Here is a 19,183-nt window from a genome sequence, read left to right as displayed (position 1 = left end):
TTCAGGTGGCATCTCCTTTCCTGTAGTTTGAAGCCGTTGTTCCGCATCCTAGTCTCCAAGGCAGCAGAAAACAGGCTTGCTCATTTCATCTCTTACAGAGTTTTTTTTTTTATAAATCTTGGTCATTTCTTTCTACACTGGTACTTTTTGCGGTCATTGAAGGACAACATCTACAATCTTAAATAAGGAAATAGGTGTTTTTCACCATTTTTAAAAATCTTGTTTAGACTAAAAGTTTCTGAATCCCCTGGCCAGCATGGACATAGAGAATCTGCAAGCTGCAGTCCAAAAAAGGAAACTTTTTTAAACAAAGATTTCTACCATGATATCGCTCTTTTTTCCACTTCCTATTTATCACTTTATGGTCATTTACTGAGCAAAGCTTTATGTGGCTGATTAAACTCTCATATCGATTCAGTAAACAGTCATGTGCTGTTAAGAGTATTTTAATGAAGTGGGTGTTTGTTTGTTAACCAGCGAGCACAAGTGCCTTCATGCACAGCAGGCAATTCCATTTAAAACCCAACATGCTCACTTCCTGGGAGATGTAATGGATGTCATGCATCAGGGAATCAACAGAATGGGGTGGATGACCTTTCCTGGTGGTAATATTCAAATGCTATTAGCAAAACAACATGATACATAGAGTTGGATGAAGAAAAATATATACTAAACAGATTACATAAGAACTCAATTGTTCAAGCACCTGTTTACATGTAAATTTAGGATAATTGTGTTTTCCTCAGTTGATGTGAATCTTTATTTCTAAATTAGAGTGCAGAAAGGAGCTGGTACCATTATCCAAAAAAAGCAACCCTATTACTAATCTAGATCCTGTCTCTTTTTTTGCTGTTTGGAATACTCCAAAGTTTAAACAAAACTGAAATGACTCCATTCAGACAAACACATTCAGCAAATGTCATATTGTCCTGTTTTTCAGACTATTACCCCATGTTTAAGATATTTATTTCCAGTGTCTCCTCCATAGTGGAACAGAATCCTTCTTTCATGTGACCTGCTTAACTGCCAAACATATATCTTGTTTTACTGTGTCTGATAGTTGCCCTATGTGAGAAGTGTTGCTGAGGCACTTTCTGTAAAGTTCAAACCCTGGCGGTCTTTGACTGGCAGAGGACAAAGGCATTTGTAACCCCTTTCCAGTACCTTCTCAACTTGACTGGAATCCAGAGTAGGGATGAAAGGATTTCCCTATTAATACAAAACATGTTGTGATGGCTTGGTTCCAAATGAGCAATTAAGATCCTTTATTTTGTTGTACTACTGGTCTGCTGAAATTACTCCATCCCAGCTAGAGACATCTGGTGACTCTCTTTAGAGATGTGGCTATGAGGACTGCCATGATGTATGCCTGAGTTTCAAAATTTACCACAGCAGCATTATTTTATTCAGTTTGCACCAAGTTTCAGTTCTCTTCACTTCAAACATCTAGTGCTGATAAACTCGGCTCTGAGTGGCAGGCTGGAATTTAAAGCTGCTATCCAAGGTGCTGAATCTGACTACAGTAGAGTCTCACTTATCCAACACTCACTTATCCAACGTTCTGGATTATCCAACACATTTTTGTAGTCAATGTTTTCAATACATCATGATATTTTTGTGCTAAATTCATAAATATAGTAATTACTACGTAGCATTACTGTATATTGAACTACTTTTTCTATCAAATTTGTTGTATAACATGATGTTTTGGTGCTTAATTTGTAAAAACATAACCTATTTTGATGTTTAATAGGCTTTTTCTTAATCTCTCCTTAATATCCAACATATTCGCTTATCCAACGTTCTGCCGGCCCGTTTATGTTGGATAAGTGAGACTCTACTGTACTGCCATCCCAAGTACCATCAAACTTTGGACAGCTCCTATAGAGCTGGAATTAGAATCCTTGAGTCTTCACTGATCTACTGAAGTTGGAGGCACCAGATGCTGTGGCCTAGAAAAGGTGGTTATGAAGATTGCAATGCCCAGATTGCCTCAGATACTGGACATGATGTTTGGGTGCTTCTGGGAGCTGTAGTCTGACAATGTACCTTTCCTAAGCTCTTTCTCATTTCTCAAAATCCCATGGATGTGGGTGAAATGTGTGTCCAATTGTAACAGTCCTAATGTAGGCAAATATCTAAGAAGTGCTGTATTTTGGTAAGTTTCCTCCCCCAAATAATATTAATCAGTATATCTATACAGGCTACATGCTTCCCCATTTCTCTGATTAACTGCTGTGTACATGTGTATATGCAACATAAATAATGTCTACATTATATTTCAATCATAAATAATTTAGGTTTCCATTCTTTTTCATTTCAAGAGCTCTGTGCAAGATATCACGGGATGCTGAGGACTGACTATACCCCATCTGAAAAGATCCAGTATCATGCTGATCCTTCCCATTTTCATCTCTTTATTGGCTAATTATCAGAAGTACCACTGTTGGAGAGAAAAGGAGAACAGCTATTTCAGGCTCTGTAGAAAAGGGAGCTAACATCTTTTATTGTCTGATTAGAACCAGAATGTGAGGATTAAAATGCAGTTGACTCATCAGTGAGTTAGTAGTGTATCAACCCTTGAGGGGTATGGAGGTGAGGTCTGAGATGTTCACAGCGGAGAGGTGAAAGCAAATGAGACTGATCAATAGTCACTCTGCATATTTTAACAAAACCAGCAGCAGCCTGTATACTGTGTTGTGTGATATACTTCCTAAAGCTGAGTTGTGCCTCTTCTTAGTTAAAGTGTTTATTCTTTAAAATACAAAGATTAGCTTTACATTAATTACTAGGAATACACACATACCTTATTATCGACACACACACATCTCTAGTGCTTGCAGATCAAAGAGTAAATTTGAAATGTGTAGAAAGGAAGAAATAACATACAACAAATATAGCTTGTGCACATGCAAGAGGTAGAGTAACATGTGGCTCTAAAACATGCCTACACAATTTGTAACCTATCAATTTAAATGTAGTCCATTGTCACCTGGCATATAATCTGGCATGTTAGATGATTGGCATTTCTCTTTTTTTATTTCAGACTAGGCAGGCAAGGGGGAAGTAGGTTGGCCATGGTTGATTGGCATTCCTGGTTGGTTATTTAATTGATGGGTGATACAATCCCCCTTAGAAAAACCCATCTTTATTAACTGAGGGCTTAATTTCATTATAATTTTACATGGCGAAGCAGTAATGTAGACTGCAAAGGAAAAGAACCAGTGTGGTGTAATGGCCAGGAAACAAGGTTGAAATCCTCATTCAGCCATGGAAAACCACTATATGACCTTGGCAATCCACACTCCCTCAGCCTTATAGGAAGGACTGGCAGACCTCCCTATAAAGCATTAACAATCCTTACAGGAAGGTTTGACAGTCCTATCAATAAAGGCACAAAGCCATTAGGATTGACAGGAGTCTGTTCCCCTGTCCCTCGGAATGTGGAGGGCTGATGGTCCCATTGACAAGCAGAAACAGGGCCTTTATCCCATTTCCCCCTCTTGTCGGAGAGAGCTCACGTGAGGATGAGTGGGAACACCAGCCAGCTGCTTTTTAAGCAACAGGGGAATGGATGGTAGTGAATGCATTCAGTAAGTGCAGACTGGAGACTTTCACATCCCCCTGTTGCCCCCTAAAAACAGCTACATAGGGATCATGAACATGTGTCATGAGTGTATGACTCCAACATATCCCTGATTTCATGTGTCCCAAACTTGCCTTCTTTTCTCTGGCTTGACTTCTGCATCTCCATGGTTTCTGATAAACTTGTAATGGTTGTTTTCTTTCCTGGGCATAACTGATAATCCATTTATCTGTTATTTTCCACCTGATCAAATTTCTGAGGGATGTTGTTTCTCGCCTTGGCTATAGGGAAAAAACCATTTTAACCTCTCTATGAGCATGTACGTGCCAGTAATACATTCAGATGTATGCATTGGGCGAGCATCTGGAGTAAATGCACAAATGAAGCAGAGAACTGCTGCAATATTAAAATGTTCAGAACAAATGAACACAGCTGTCAACTCTCTTTTCTATTGTCTGTTTCTAACATATGAGTAAACCGAATCCAGAATATGTCACTCTTACCCTTCCTTCCAGCTTTGCCTGCCCAGTTATTGTGGCTCAGAATTTAATGTACAAAGACCCAACTATCCACATAACCACACCACTTTTGAATTCCCTTTTATATTACACCTGTTTTATGTTTGCTACATGGTCTGAATTGCAGTTTGTTTTTAAGACACTAGTAATGAACCATTCTTGAGTACCTGACAAATCTTCCCACATGCAGTCTCTTACACTTCAGAATTGGGACTCCCTCCCCTTCTTAAGTCTCCTTACTCAAATTCGAATTCTATTTGACACTCTCATCTCACATCATTAATATAGCACTTCCTACTTTAACTCTTTCAACCACTCCACATTTGTGGATTTAACATTTGCAGATTTGATTATCAATAGATTTGATTAAAATGACAACTCTAGGTCCTCCAGTACAACTCTATGGACAACTTCTCTATGGGTATTGACCATAGAGATTCTAGTCTTTCAGGTAATAAGAATAGTGGGGTTTTTAATCAGCATTCCTCATATTTTCATAATTGGATTTACCTACAGGAAGTTCCCAAGTTATAATCATCTGACTTTTATGTGACTCCTAGTTACAAATGGGGGAGAGACAACAAAAAGTGAGAGGAAATCTACTCCTGGGAAGGGAAATGCACTCTTGAAAAGGTTATCATGGGGAAAGGGGGTCTCCACTGAAGCTTTATCACCAATCCTTGTTTCCACAACAAGCCAAAATTCCCAATTGACACAAGGAAAGAAAATGAGGTGAAATCTTCTGAACAGGGCCACAGGCAGCAAAACAAACATTACAGGGGTTTTAACCCTTTCCTATGGGTGGATGGATAGATAGATGCCTACATTTTGCAAGAGTGGTCTTTTCCTACTTGTCTTCCTATATCACTTACAAGGGAGTAGGGGATGCCCTTGTCCTTGTGTTTGTTAATGGCTTTCCTCGTGGATACCCGACTGACCAGCATAGTCACAGAATGCTGGACTAGATAGATGTTTATGTCCTGTACTTGCTTGAAATATTGGGACTTGTCTCTATCCTCTTAGGTCATCACTCTAATGATTTGTTAAAATGGAAACTATTAGTTGGAAATAAAAATAGCCCCTCCTTCCCTAATGTTCTTTGTCAGGCTCCAGAGAACTGTGTATACTAGTATTTACATACTCTCTAAGCACCAAGTTCACTTAGAAAGACTTCTTTACTGGAGTAGTTTCCCAATTGAACCTAGAAAAAAGACTCTGAAGTGCATCTCACTAAAAATTCATTCTTTCGGTTTTATTGCTCACTCATCTTATCATCTTGGTTTCTCAGAATTCAAGCAGTATTTAAAGACACAGTCCCTACTAGATGAAACAGGCACCGTGTCTAATTTTGCATGGTCAGTTCCACTGAAATGAAATTGAACAGCCATGATATTTGAGAAGGTCTTTTCCTCAAATCTGACTCACTTTAGCTTAAGATAACCCTTGCCTGATTAATGCAAAGTGAGGCTTTATCATGAAAAAAGCATTATATGATTAAAACCTGATTTTGTGCACCTGTGCATAAAATCATCCAAACTATAGATGGACAAAGTTGTTCTTATAGTCGGCATGTGGTCCTCTGAGGAGCTTTTTGGGAGCCCACATTGCCTCCAGAACCTTCTGGGTTTCCAGAAACATACATTTTTATAAAGAATCTTCCTTGCATTATACCTTGTCTCTTATCATTTTGTCAGAGATGTTACTAATACATTTATTTGCAGTTTTGCTCACCTTTGCATCTTGGCTGCTGTCTTCTGGCTGCACTTCATGGCCAAAGTAAACTTTGAGTTATTGCCAGAGAAAGAGATGCTATATTCTCTAAGAGGTTTTAACTCGGTTAACATTTAGCTTGGTGGCAATACTTACTGCAGCTGATCCAGAGCTGCTGGGTTTCCTAGTATCGTGTATCTTAACAGATCTATGGAATGTGAATTAGAGAAAGTGCACTTTCTTCTAGCACTTTGATGGCGTTTCCAAGATGCCGCTTCCAAAATTTCGTATTTTCTTAATGGCAGAAGTACTGTGTGCTGTATGAGTTGAGAAAACCAATCTACCAAGGGGCAGGAGCTGGAGAAGAAAATGGCAAGTCTTGAAATTAAATTAGTCAAACTAATTATATTAAATAAACATAATAATAATTCTGTTCAATTGACTGATAAAATATTGACAATTACATTCATATATTGTTCAAGTATCAACTTCTAAAGCAAACAAAAAAGAGGGGAAAAGTGATGTTGTTTACAGGGATAAGCAGCATTAAAGTACAATTAAATTCTAAAAAAATGTAAACAACATAATCAAATACATATATGGGTAATATCTAAAACAGCTGCATTTCTCTTCAGAGAGATCAAGACAAATACATGTTCATATTTTGTTACTTTTGGTAGGATATCTTGCTATAAAATGGGATTTGTCCTCAAAACCCTCCAGGGGAGGGTTGTACTATCCCCTTTAAATTTTACCATGAACTCTTCAAGACCTTATTGATAGACTTCGTAAGCTGCAGGCTTATGTACAGTTACCTGAGAGTAAACCCATTGAATTCAGTTTTTGTTATGACTATAGGGTTATAAGGCAGTCCCCAAATTAAGAGCAAGATAGGTTCTGTAGGTTTGTTCTTAAGTTGAATTTGTATGTAAGCTGGGGCAAGTACATTTTGGTACTATCAATAGAGCCAGCTGTGCAATGCAGTTAGTCTACAACTCTGGAAACCAAGAGTCAAATCCCCACTCAGACATGGAAAAACATTGGGTAACCTTAGGAAAGTCACTCAGCCTCAGAGGAAAGAAAGGCAAACCCCCCCCCCCAATTATTTCTACCGAGAAAAGTCGGTTTTAGGGTCGAACATGGAAAAACAACATACTTACCAATCTTTGTAGAGCTGACCATTCTGGCATATAAGTAATATGTTGGATGTACGTAAAGCAAATATACAAATCAAAAAAGGCAAATGAGTAATCTGACAGAATCCTGGGAGTCTGCCAATCCTACATTATATTTTCTACATATGCCCATACACTTTACCTTTCTTTCTTAGGGTCACTTTTTTTCTCAATATAAATGTGCAAAATAATAATGTTCTTTTGTTAAACCCTAATCTCCCACCACGTACAGTAAACTCTGTTAACTAATAGTTTCTGGTTGCTTACGGGTTACTATTTAAAATAGTACTAATTCTATACCCCATACCACAAACTCTAAATTGACTTGGTATTAATATTGAATGACAATAATTAAAAGCAAATTGCGACAAATAAGGACACATTTAACTGAGTATAACACATGTTTATTATATTATAAAAACAGCTTTGCAGATACAGCATGTAATTTTAGTTAAATGGCAGTCAATAAGCATTTGCCAGTTGCTTGAGAGTTCTGGTTGATTGAGTTCTGGTTAACTGAGAGACTACTGTAATACTATACAGAGATCTGTACTGATCACAGCTTATAATGGCAACCAAGGACATTTCCAGACAGCACCAAAATCTGCATTTTATAACTGAGGCAAAAAAAAAAAAAACATCCCGGGACTTGACGGCAGGTCCACACATAGACCTGTCAGTTCTGGGATATGATCCCTTGCTGTCCCCACAGCCTTCCTTTGTAGTGGAGCAAGATGGAGAGTGAATAGGGGCAGTCCATACAGGGGGAAGGGAAGGAAAACACGTGTTTTGCATGACTGCAGGGATATACAGTAATGCAAAGGTGCACATTTTCTGGGCGGAATCGGGTTTTAAGCACATTTTTTAGCACGTGCTTTTCAGCTGTTAGCCTGATTCTGCCTGCACTTTGGCTAAACGTTGTTTAGCCCCTCCCCCTTTAACCCAGTTACTTCAGGTTTTTTGGCCATGTGTAGAAGGGCCCCAAGATGAACTGACTCACAGCACTCCTTTTCAAAAGGAGAAATGTTAGTTGTGTCAACGGCCTTTTCCTTCCTTGACTGAAGTACTGACAGTTGTCACATGGGATTAACCAGGACAATGGAATGACCCTTCAGTGTTGCATTTGGACAGCTGGCATGCTAGTATTTATGCCAAGTCTTTGCCAAGGTTCCTCACTGGCTTATCAGATCTGAAAAGCCAATGGATTTCCACTTCCAGCCAACTTTGTTCAAACGTTCCTCCTAGAGTTTAGTGGCAATGAATATCAAATTGCAAGGTTCCAGATGGCACCAGTTTCTGGTGCCAGATTCTCTACAATTTGTGTTCTTGTTCCTTTCTTCAAAGTTATAAAAGGTACGCTGAGGGAATGGATTGTATTGGCTGTGATGTACAAGTCTATCCTGTTGAAACAAAACAGTTGCTTTATTTCAAAGGGAGCCTTTCTTCCTTTAAAACCTCTGTTGTGGTTGCCAGATGTTCCAAATTTGAAACAGGTTCAAAATGTGCAGCACCTTATGCAGAAGATCAGAACAGAAGCCTTGCTGTCTAAGGGATTCTGGGAGCTGTAATTCAAAAAAGCACTTTTCCCAGTTCTTTCTCTTTGTATACATGTATGTACCTTCAAATCACTTGCTGACTTTATGGTGACCCCATAAATTTCATAGCATTTTCTTAGGCAAGTTCTGTACATGGTATAAAAGTGCTGTGTCCTGCTCAATACGATACTAGTTTTGGCACCAAACCATTGGGATGGCAGCATAGCACATCTTTTACTACAGCTGGCAAGTCTCATTTAAAATCTACATGTGGGCTGTTCATACTTCTGCCATCCATCATTTTTGTTCCAAGATGTAAAGCTTTGGACATGTTCTATGTATGTCTAACTATTCATTATTAATCTCTATCACTTCAATAATGTGTATGGGACATTACTCATCACTGCTCTTTTATATCTCTTATACCAATATGATAATGTGCCTTACATTATTTCATGAGGCCAGAATTAGCTGCCTATTTAAGCATATAGAGGGAATAAGAGGAGTCACTAAACTGCAAGTACAAGTCAAATTTTGAAGGGGGAGAATCTGTCACAAGTTAGGAACTTGTTCTGAAATTGCATTAAGACTGCATCTACACTGCCATATAATCCAGATTATCCAATTAGATAATCCATATTATCTGCTTTGAACTGGATTATATGAGTCTACACTGCCATATAATCCAGTTCAGAGTAGATAATCTGGATTTTATATGGCAGTGCAGATGGAGCCTAAGTCTAAGGTAACCATACTGTTAGAACAATCGTGAATACTTAATATATGAGTGAATACAGAGTAACTGGACCTGGTAGCCTCCCAGAACAAAATTAGAAACCAGATAATGGAAAAAGCATGTATCTGATACAACCACGGGTCTTGCAAAGGAATCACTTGAGTGTTAGTAATAAAACTCAATGGTGATCATGTGTACATTAAATGCAATTTAGCCAGTCATATCAGTGAACTTTATGGAGAAGAAGAATCCACAAGTAGCATATTTATTTGTGAACAAAGAATTCCATTACAATAGACTTCCTTCCCCATCTACACTGTCATATAATGCATATAGTGGTCAGTGCATTGAACTACACTGTATGAGCCTACACTCATATAATATGAGTTTCGAACTGCATTATATGGCAGTGTAGATGAGGCCCCAGATGGAGCTGTAGTCGTCCCTCCACATTTGCGGTTTCGAATTTCGCAGATTAGATTTTTCATGGATTTTATTGAAACTGTATTCTCAACAAATCTCTAGGTCTTCTGGGACATTTTATGCCTAGGGAAAGTAATTTTTGTTCATTTCAGTTTGTTTGTTTGTTTGTTTTTTTTAAAACAGCCTCTGTTGGGCCCCATTAATGGACTTGTTTGTAGAGGAAAGACACTGTAATGAATGGATTATTTCTCTCACCAACATGAATGCACACACACACACACACATACACACAGGAGACTGAGACTCATCAACGACCACAGAGTGGTGACAAACAAAATAAAGCTAAAAAGCAGAGTTGATGCTGTGTGCCTTCAAGTAGTTTCCAACGTATGCCAACTCTGGGGTAAAGAGCACATGGCTTCCCAAAACCACCCAGTGGGTTTCCATGGTCAAACAGAGATTTAAACCCTGTTATCCTGAGTTTCAGTATCAGCCTCTCCTGGGACCAAATGTTGAGGTAGTGGTGGTATAATTATCCCCACTTCAAGTCAGTTCACTCTCCGATGTGATCACTGAAAATGATGATTCTAATGATGAGAGGAACTTGCATGACAAACATAGATATTTTTTTTAGAATTTAAAACACTACTCCCTGAAGGACAAATGCATTCCCTGTTTCCATGGGAACTTTGAAAGTACCCATTTCTTGCCATAAATAATAAAAACACTTTAAAAAAGTGCTAATCAAAACAAAATGTTTGTAGCAATAAACACAAAAAGCCAAATTGTCTGTCAGATATACTTATAATTCTCATATACAGATAGGCTTCTTTCACGTGCTTCTCACATGCAGTGAAACAAGTATGCACTAAGGACAAGGACTTCACACACATCACAATTTCTCCATGTATATGCACATGCCTTCAATTAAGATACATTAATTCATCAGTGATTTTAAGTTATAGTGATATTGCACATCAGTAGAAGTTTAACTGCATGATTACAGACCATGGAATCCTGGGATTTGTAGTTTTGTGAGATACTGGCGATTCTGTGTGTGCGTGTGCGTGCATTTCAAGTTGTCTGTCAACCTAAGGAAACCCCATGGATTTCAGGGTTTCCTCAGATAAGGAATACTCAGAGATGGTTTTCATAGAATCCTAGATTTGGAAGAGACCTCGTGGGTCATCCAGTCCAAGCCTCTGCCAAGAAACAGAAAAATCACATTCAAAGCACCCCTGACAGATGGTCATCCAGCCTCTGTTTAAAAGCCTCCAAAGAAGGAGTCTCCACCACACTCTGGGACACACTCCACACTCATGTTCAAGTGGAATCTCCTTTTCTGTAGTTTGAAGCCATTGTTCCGCATCCTAGTCTCCAGGGCAGCAGAAAACAAGATTGCTCTCTCCTCCCTATGACTTCCCCTCGTATATTTATACATGGCAATCATGTTCCCTCTCAGCCTTCTCTTCTGCAGGCTAAACATGCCCAGCTCTTAGCTGCTCCTCATAGGGCTTGTTCTCCAGATCATTTTAGTTGCCCTCCTCTGGACACAATCCAGCTTATCAACATCTCCCTTAAATCGTGGTGCCCAGTTTTGCCAGTTCCTTCCTCTAAAACCGTGTTTCCCAAACTCTGCTCTTCCAGGTGTTTTGGACTTCAGCTCCCACAATTCTTAACAACTAGTAAATTGGCTGGGATTTCTGGGAGCTGAAGTCCAAAACACTTGAAGGAGCAGAGTTTGAGAAACACTGCTCTAAAAGGTAGCCCTCTGCTTTTGTCTTCTACCCGTCTGTGTCTGATTTGGCCTTAGGGAAAGCTAGACATTTCAGTCTTCTAAACCTGCAGTTCTTGCAGTAGCTGAAATCACCCAACACCAGTGTATTTCTGAAAAGAGCTGCACCCTATTAGCAGCCTGAAAATACAAAGATAAATAATTCCCCATTTCGAGATGAAAAATACACATACACACATGATGTATCAGGAATACAGTAAATGCATTTCGGCAAGGGGGAGATAGTGGAATATTGAGAAGAAAGCACTTAATCTAATTGGATCTGCAATATGTAGAAACAGCAGAATCATTTGAAGATTATGAAGTTTAGTTTCTGAGACATCTTGTTCTCATTTTCAAAAATGTTGTAGTCATAACTTGTAATGGACCTTGGCTACAATGTAGAGAAACCCCATTTCCCTTCTAATTAATATTACAAAGAATGTGGCAATGGAACCTACATCACAGAAGAGTATGGAATGGACTCTATGTTCAGACAAGTCACACAGAGCAATATTGATAGGTCCATACAATTGTGGACTGCAGGAGAGTGTATGTGTAACTGAATTCCACTACTTTGGACAAGTAGAAGAAATTGTAGTGTCCCAGGAACTTTGTTCCACAAGAGCTCTTCTGTGCATAGATAGGTTCATAGAATCATAGTTGGAAGAGGCAATGTGAATTCAGCAGAGGGAAATGTATGGCTGGTTATGGCGACCTCACTATGATGTGTGTGGCATTAGTGGGGACACTGCAGTGTCCATGTGGACCAGGAAAATGAAGTGCCAAACTGGATTTGTTTCATCAGTGTAAATAGCCTCATTTTGCTTGGCTGTATAGAATCCCAGCTTTACATTGCTTCCTGTTTATATTGTTGTTATTGTGTGCATTTGGCTTGTAACAAGTGGTGAAATAATTATTCCTGAAGTGTAATTCTGACACCATCTTCAAACTGTGCGATACAGGAATTTTAATGGCTCCTTAAGTCTTCTTTTGGCACAGCTATGACTAGCCTGTTACCATAGATACTGCTCTATTGTTTGCATTAGCTTTCAACTCAGAGATTCCCATGTGCAGAATTATTAGACACAATTATTCCAAACAAAAAAGATAAAATTAATCTGATATTTTATTTACTGAAAATGATCTCCATTCTCTTCTTGCTTTACCTGTGAATGCCAACAAGCCCTTGCTTCTGCTATTGATTTGCCTCTATAGATAAGCAGTTTCTGAGAGTTCATAATGTGCCTTTTCCTTATCTAAAAAAATAAAATCTGGTTTATCTGGATTATAACAAAGATATCGATGGATGCAATCCCAGTTAAAAACAGAACAGGGGTTATACCATTATTTTCTATTGTGTCTAGAGTCCACAAAGCAGCTACACAATGCAAGGGTTTCATTGCCCTAAGATGATGGCTAAACAACATATAGATCATATTTTCTTGTGTGATAATCTAAGATAAAGTACACTTATCATTAAGAGTTTATCATATGTGTCATATTCATATAATCTTTTTAATAGTTTCATGTCTGAAAAGTACTTGATTGCTTTGAGAAGTTGAAATAGGACCACTATTACTGTTAAAGAAAGAGAAATTGATAGATGGCGTTTGTGTGGATAGGTAGACAAAGAGGCAGATCTAGACTTGCAGTTGGAGATGTTTGATGCCACTTTAACAGCCATTGAATCTGGGTATGTGTAGTTTGGTGAGCCGGCTATGACTGATTATTCAAAATTACATATAATTGAAGTTATTGTAATATTCAAGTGTTATAATTATGTTTTATTAAAGAAACTTTAGACAAACAGATTTATCCCATCCAAGGCAGCCAGTTACCTTGTGCACCAAGTTTATGATGAAGGGGTCTAGATACATATTTATGGGCACATCTACACTGAAACTTATTTGGAGGCTAATTCACCATATTGGATGCTGGATCAATCCTAATAAGTGTCCCCACAGGGATTCCCCCAGTAGCCATGGAGGTGGGAGGGAATCCCTACCGCCTAGCAATGCCAAATGCCACTGGGTATCCACCATAACTGCCCCTCCATGTCACGGCAGTCTTTGGCCACAACACAGAACCTACATATTCCCCATCACTTCTCTAGATGTCAGCCAGAACAATCAGGTGCTGAGGGAAGGGGGGAGAGGAGAAAATCCCCCTTCTCTCCTCTCCCTTTTCCTTCTCAGTGCTCCCAACACTCCAGCTGATGTCAGGGCAAGTGTTGGGACATTGTAGGTCTCATGTCATTAATGAAGAGCTCTGTGACATGGGTGGTGTGGAGTGAAAAGAGACCTGCATCCTGTGTTCCTGGGCTGCTCATGCATGGAGAATGTGGGATGGCTGTGGGGACAGTTAAGGTCAATTCTGTTTGGGAACTGTTCTGACTGTCCCCACTGACCCTAAGCTGTGTGAAAGCCTGATTTCGGAGAATTTGGATTTTCCCTCAACTTTGAGCAATGTATGGCGAGGTCACATTAAGGTGGCCTGGACTTGTGTTAACACAGATCAGTCTCATGCAGCGACTAGGTGCTGTGGGACTGATCCTTATCTACACCAACCTAAAGGCTCAGTGTAGATGGAGTTTTTAACTTTTTATTGCTTCACAAGCTTGCCAAAAACATCAAAGATGTAGTCTTCACTATATTCATCCTATAGGCATCAAAAATAAGAGAAATATTAAAGCCCAACCATGAGCCAGCGACAGGAATTCATTCACCCCATGATTATGCATGGATGCAAATTCCCATATAAAGGCAGGAAACTGAGGTGGTAATATGATAGCTTCAGGTAGCAAGCGAAGAGGATTTAGACAGTGGGAAGTAAAGGTGAAGAACACCAAAAAGCAAAATAATTGGAAGGTGACATGAAAGTCAGAAAGAAAGGTTGTGAAGTTATCGATTGGTACTTTCACTGGTACTAATGAGCAGCAGCAAAGTACACAGACTGCCCTGTCTCCAAGGCTGAATGGGAAAACACATTGAACTCATATAGTTTCAGATTCTCATTTTACCTCTCAGCTTGACATCAAATCATTTTCAATTTGTTTGTATTTCCATCTTCCTTACTATGTTATAAAAGCCCATTTCCTTGTTATTGCAACTATATTTTCAAAGTCCTAAAACATGAAGTACATCAGTAAAATATTCTGAAAAGCAGAGCTTGAAAATAGGCAAGTCACATGACTACTTGTAACTACTTTTTTGCTTACCGCCTATTAGAAATATAGTTATTAATAATTAACTATTTTCAGGGTGTTGGATATGTAACAAAGTCTTGTTTGAAAAGCAATTCAACAAGAAGAAGTTATGTAAGTTTACGGGTGCAACAAATCTCTTTCAAAACTCACTTTTGGAGGGCAATTTGACATGTTTTCTTCAACCTTTATGGCAAGTTTTTATTATTCTTATGGGGTTTTAATTCTTTAAATAAACAATGCAATATAATGCATAGGATGAATTACTTTCTCAGAACTGTAATAAGTAACATGAGTTACTTTTCAAAGACTGTAATAATCAATGGGAATTAAATTGATTTTTTAAAAAGCAATTTTCCTAGTTGTGCTGAAAAATGAACAGTTGTTTAATAGCTTCATCCCTGAGCTTGGATCCTGAGTTGTCCTTCTGTGCTTGGAAAAGACTTGGATCTCAGATCCAGCAAGGATTCGGGTGACTGACCCTTTCTTGGAATCATGCATAATATCTGATACTCTTAAGAAAATGGGCAGCTGGTTCCTACGTCCCTAGTTTGTCCAATAATATATGACCTTTCTTTTAGCGCTCAGCAGTAATGCAACAGGCTCATTGATTCTTACTATATGCTTCAGTTCAAAAAGCAATACTCGTTGCTTCCTGCCATCACACACTATTGCTTACATTATTTTATACAATATGTCACTTCAATGTGCATCTCTCGCATTCTTTGGTGAACAAATGTTTCCCTGGCTGTGATAGCAATTGTAGCTACAATACAGCATCTGCTCTTTTAACTATTTGTTACTTGCTGTCATTTCCTGGAATATTTTCCATTCCTCTCCCCCTCCAACTCCGTTAGGTGACCCAAGAAATCACCCATGTTTCCTGAGTGACATTTTTCTCCTTAATGAGCTCTGACTGACAAAACTATTTGAACAGCTTTCTATATCATTAGTTTTGACACTATCTGTAAATCTTATTAGCACGTTTAAATGGCATTACTACTTATAAATGCAGCACTAATGGAATTCCCCCCCACAGCCATTGTCTGTCAGTTCAGAAAGGTTGTGTTTGTGCCTGCACACTTGGACATCCAGACAGAATTGTTGGACTTCCTGTGAAGGCTTAGAGCGACATACTATTAATACTCACAAGGACACTGTTGTCCAGACAGTCCTGCAGAGTCCAGAAAAGTATTTTGTTTCATACACTGTCCTCATGGATGGTCAGACTATGTAATAAAATGGGTGACATCTAGCACTAACAGACACACAGTTGTGATATTTTTGAACATCATTTTGGCAATGAACATGCATAGGCTTAAGAGAAATAAAATCTTAAATAGTGCTCTCCTATTTCTTCTAACTTCAAATCTTGCTCCACTTCCCATATTCTGAAAATATCTGTCAGCAAGCTTTTCATCCTATCTTGACCAAATTTGGTAAGTTCATTGTACCCAAATTGGACAAATTGGTTTGATCTAACCACCAGGCTTTGCGGTAGACAGCAAATGGAGGCAGAATCAGTGTTTTAACTATGTGACTTTAGCGCTCCCATAGCAGCTGAAGTACCAATATGGAGTTCTCTCTTCCCTCTGAAACTAAATGATTGGTTGTAGCACTGTGAAATGAGCCAAGTGGCAAAGTAAGAAAAAACAGTTATCTGTCTGTACTTCCATCTGGTGCAGAATGGGGAAAATTTTACCCATTACAGGTTCTTAACAAGTATCTGGCTATGCTGGATAGCTATACTAGAATGGCAGGTCAACAATGGCCAAAATTATATATCAAGGTCTACGTTGCATAGCTTTATGTATACTTAGTTACTTAAGAGAGGCTCTGAGGAACCCTTCTCGTGAATTGTGAAGACACTTATCAATGCATCGTTCTACCAATGTGCACCACCATTCCCTATACAGTGTGCATCAGATCCCATTGTAGTTTGGTCTCTGATATATTCCAGTTTACTTGTAGGCCCGATGTTTTACCAAATATATCTAAATGACCCTTTATCCTGTCTATTGTATTACCATATTTTTGATAGTTAACAATATGTCATCAGCAAATAAACTCACCTTCTGTTTTGTCTTTATTTATATCCCTTCTAAATTATTATCTCCCCTTATGCCCTTTGCAAATAACTCTATCACCATAGCAAACAGTATCGGTGATAAAGGACAGCCTTATCTTGTTCTCCTTGTCACTTTTATTTCTTTTGTCACCTCATCATTAATTGCTACTAACACTGAACTTTTTGAATGATATTGTTTTATTAATTCTTTTATTTTGTTGCCCATTTCAAATTTATTCATAATTTCTCTTAAAGTTTGTCATTCCACACAATCACATGCTTTAAAAATATCTAATGCTAAAATCCCTACTTTTATCTTTCTTTCTTGAGTCACACAGATTTTATTTAATACTCTTCCAATCAAATTTGACATCTGTCTTCCTTTTGCAAACCCACATTGCTCTATTTTTATATACTTATATATACATTTATTCATTCTGCTGGTCATTATAGCTGATATTTTTGAATCCTGATTTATTAATTATATAGTACTATATGATCCTGGGTCTGTTAAATCTTTATCAGGTTTTGGTATTAATATTATTAATGACTTCTTCCATGAGTCTAGAATTTCCTCTCCTTTCATTATTCCATAATACAATTCTAATAATTTTGGAATCAATGTTTCTCTGAATTCTTTTGTAAAATTCTGGTCCTAATCCATCCAGATCTGGAGCTTTCCCAATTTTTAGTTTCTAAATAACTTACTCAGTTCTGAGCCTCTTAATGGGTTGTTCCGATAGTTCTTTGTTGTTCTTTTCTAGCTTACTGTCCCTGTTTTCCTTCACATATTTCCTAATTTCCTCTATAGAGGTGGTTTGTTCTCAATGTAGAATGGTCACTTTTCTAACTTCCCTACATAATGAGACAACAGCCTTTTGTTGAACATGGACATAGTAAAACTGTTCAAATCTATTCCCACTTCTACTTCCCAATTCTAAGTCCAATTATAACTAAGTTCAAGTGCATCTGGCCAATATGTGGAGAACCAAGTGTTCCCAAACTCTGCTCATGAAATAAACTTGCACCTTTAAGGTAATACAGAAATAAAAAGAAGATAGTTAATTTGACAGACTACAATCACATTTACAGTTGTGACCCACTTGGTTCTCTAGATCTTGTAGGACTTCAGCCTCCATGATTCCTTGCCATTGGTTATACTTGCCAGAACTGATAGGAACTGCAGTCCAAGAATACTTGGAAGGAAGTACGATTGCTATTCCTGTCCTAGAATAAAAGCTAAATGGTCCTACTTCAGATATTAGTACTCTAGAGCACTGCTTCTTAAACTGTGGGTTTTGACCCCAAATAGGGTCCCCTTAGCTTCATGCTGGAGTCCTGAAAAATTGGCTTTCTGAACATCACATTGACTCAAATCTGCTGGGTAGTGGTTACAGAGGAGTCGGAAGAAGATGCTTCTACAGTACTTCATGAAAAGGAAAATCAACCTGTTTAGCAAGTCCTGCAAATGCTGATTTGTTATCAGTTAATGTTTGATTTTAGACCTATTTTATATTGCTATATATCCGGGGTACACAAACATTTCTCGGTCCAAAAGGGGTCACAAGTGGAAAGGTTTAAGAAGCCCTGTTCTAGACAGTAGAAGGGTTTCATTCAAAATTTCTGTCTGAAAACAAAAGACAAGATTGTAAAAGAACATCATAAATAACTTCATGATAATTGACATACATGTCCCATCTCTAGTTGATATTCAGCTGCTGTATCATTTTAATTTAATTATTTTTCAATGAGGCTCAAATCAAATTTGAGTTATTTATTTTAAAGCTTAGAAGCCTGCCCTTTCCCTTCCTTGGCTGAACATGAGATTATCAAGAGGCAATCCTATTTTCAACTACTTTGCATCTGGAGAAAACACAACATTATAGCAATTAGCTTGAAGGAACTAAAGGGCAGAAAAGCCATTGTTTTCGTGGAGGGAAAGGTGCGTTTTTTAACCCATCAGTTCAATTGCACTTTAGTTATTTGTGATAAGATCAGCATATTTCTATACACCAGGGAATAATCAAGATGTGTTGCTATTTGTGAGGGATTATTTAGAGGTCCCGCTTTTATATAAATGAATTAGATTGTTTTTAAATGAACCAAAATGGCAACTGTTGTTGGAAAAGCTGACATAACATTATACATTTATTTAGGCATGGAAATGCTTGCTTGGAAGTTCTGACTAGCTGAGGCCGTCTGCAAAGAATTCATTCCACCACATCTTTTCTTCCCAAATGTAATGAAAAGGAGAGCAATTCTCCACATGAACAAGTCTGGTGTATGATGCTTAGATGCCTGAGGCAAAGCGTTAAATGAACCTTACTCTATGCCACATATAGAAGTATAGCAGTTTAATTATACTTCAAAATAATGATTGGGATAGGCCCTTCGCCACACTGGAAGAGAGTGAATGAATCTGAAGGGCATAGAACAGGATATGCAGAACACAT

General features: G+C 38.2%; 1 long non-coding RNA gene across 3 annotated transcripts in view; it reads right to left on the bottom strand.

Moving 5' to 3' along the window:
• LOC103280330 (uncharacterized) overlaps positions 1 to 19,183 on the bottom strand; it is a 40,897-nt gene that overhangs the window by 11,871 nt on the left and 9,843 nt on the right. For 2 of the 3 annotated variants that reach the window (XR_010006540.1, XR_001730871.2), the window contains one exon: positions 5,971 to 6,171. This is a non-coding gene — a long non-coding RNA (uncharacterized LOC103280330). Of the gene's footprint in view, positions 1 to 2,547; positions 3,868 to 5,970; positions 6,172 to 19,183 lie in introns of those variants that run through there. The other variant, XR_010006542.1, reaches the window with a different exon arrangement.

The sequence above is a fragment of the Anolis carolinensis genome, chromosome 1 (genome assembly GCF_035594765.1).
Source record: "Anolis carolinensis isolate JA03-04 chromosome 1, rAnoCar3.1.pri, whole genome shotgun sequence".
Lineage (NCBI taxonomy): Eukaryota > Metazoa > Chordata > Lepidosauria > Squamata > Dactyloidae > Anolis > Anolis carolinensis.
This window is presented reverse-complemented; position numbering and strand designations above follow the sequence as displayed.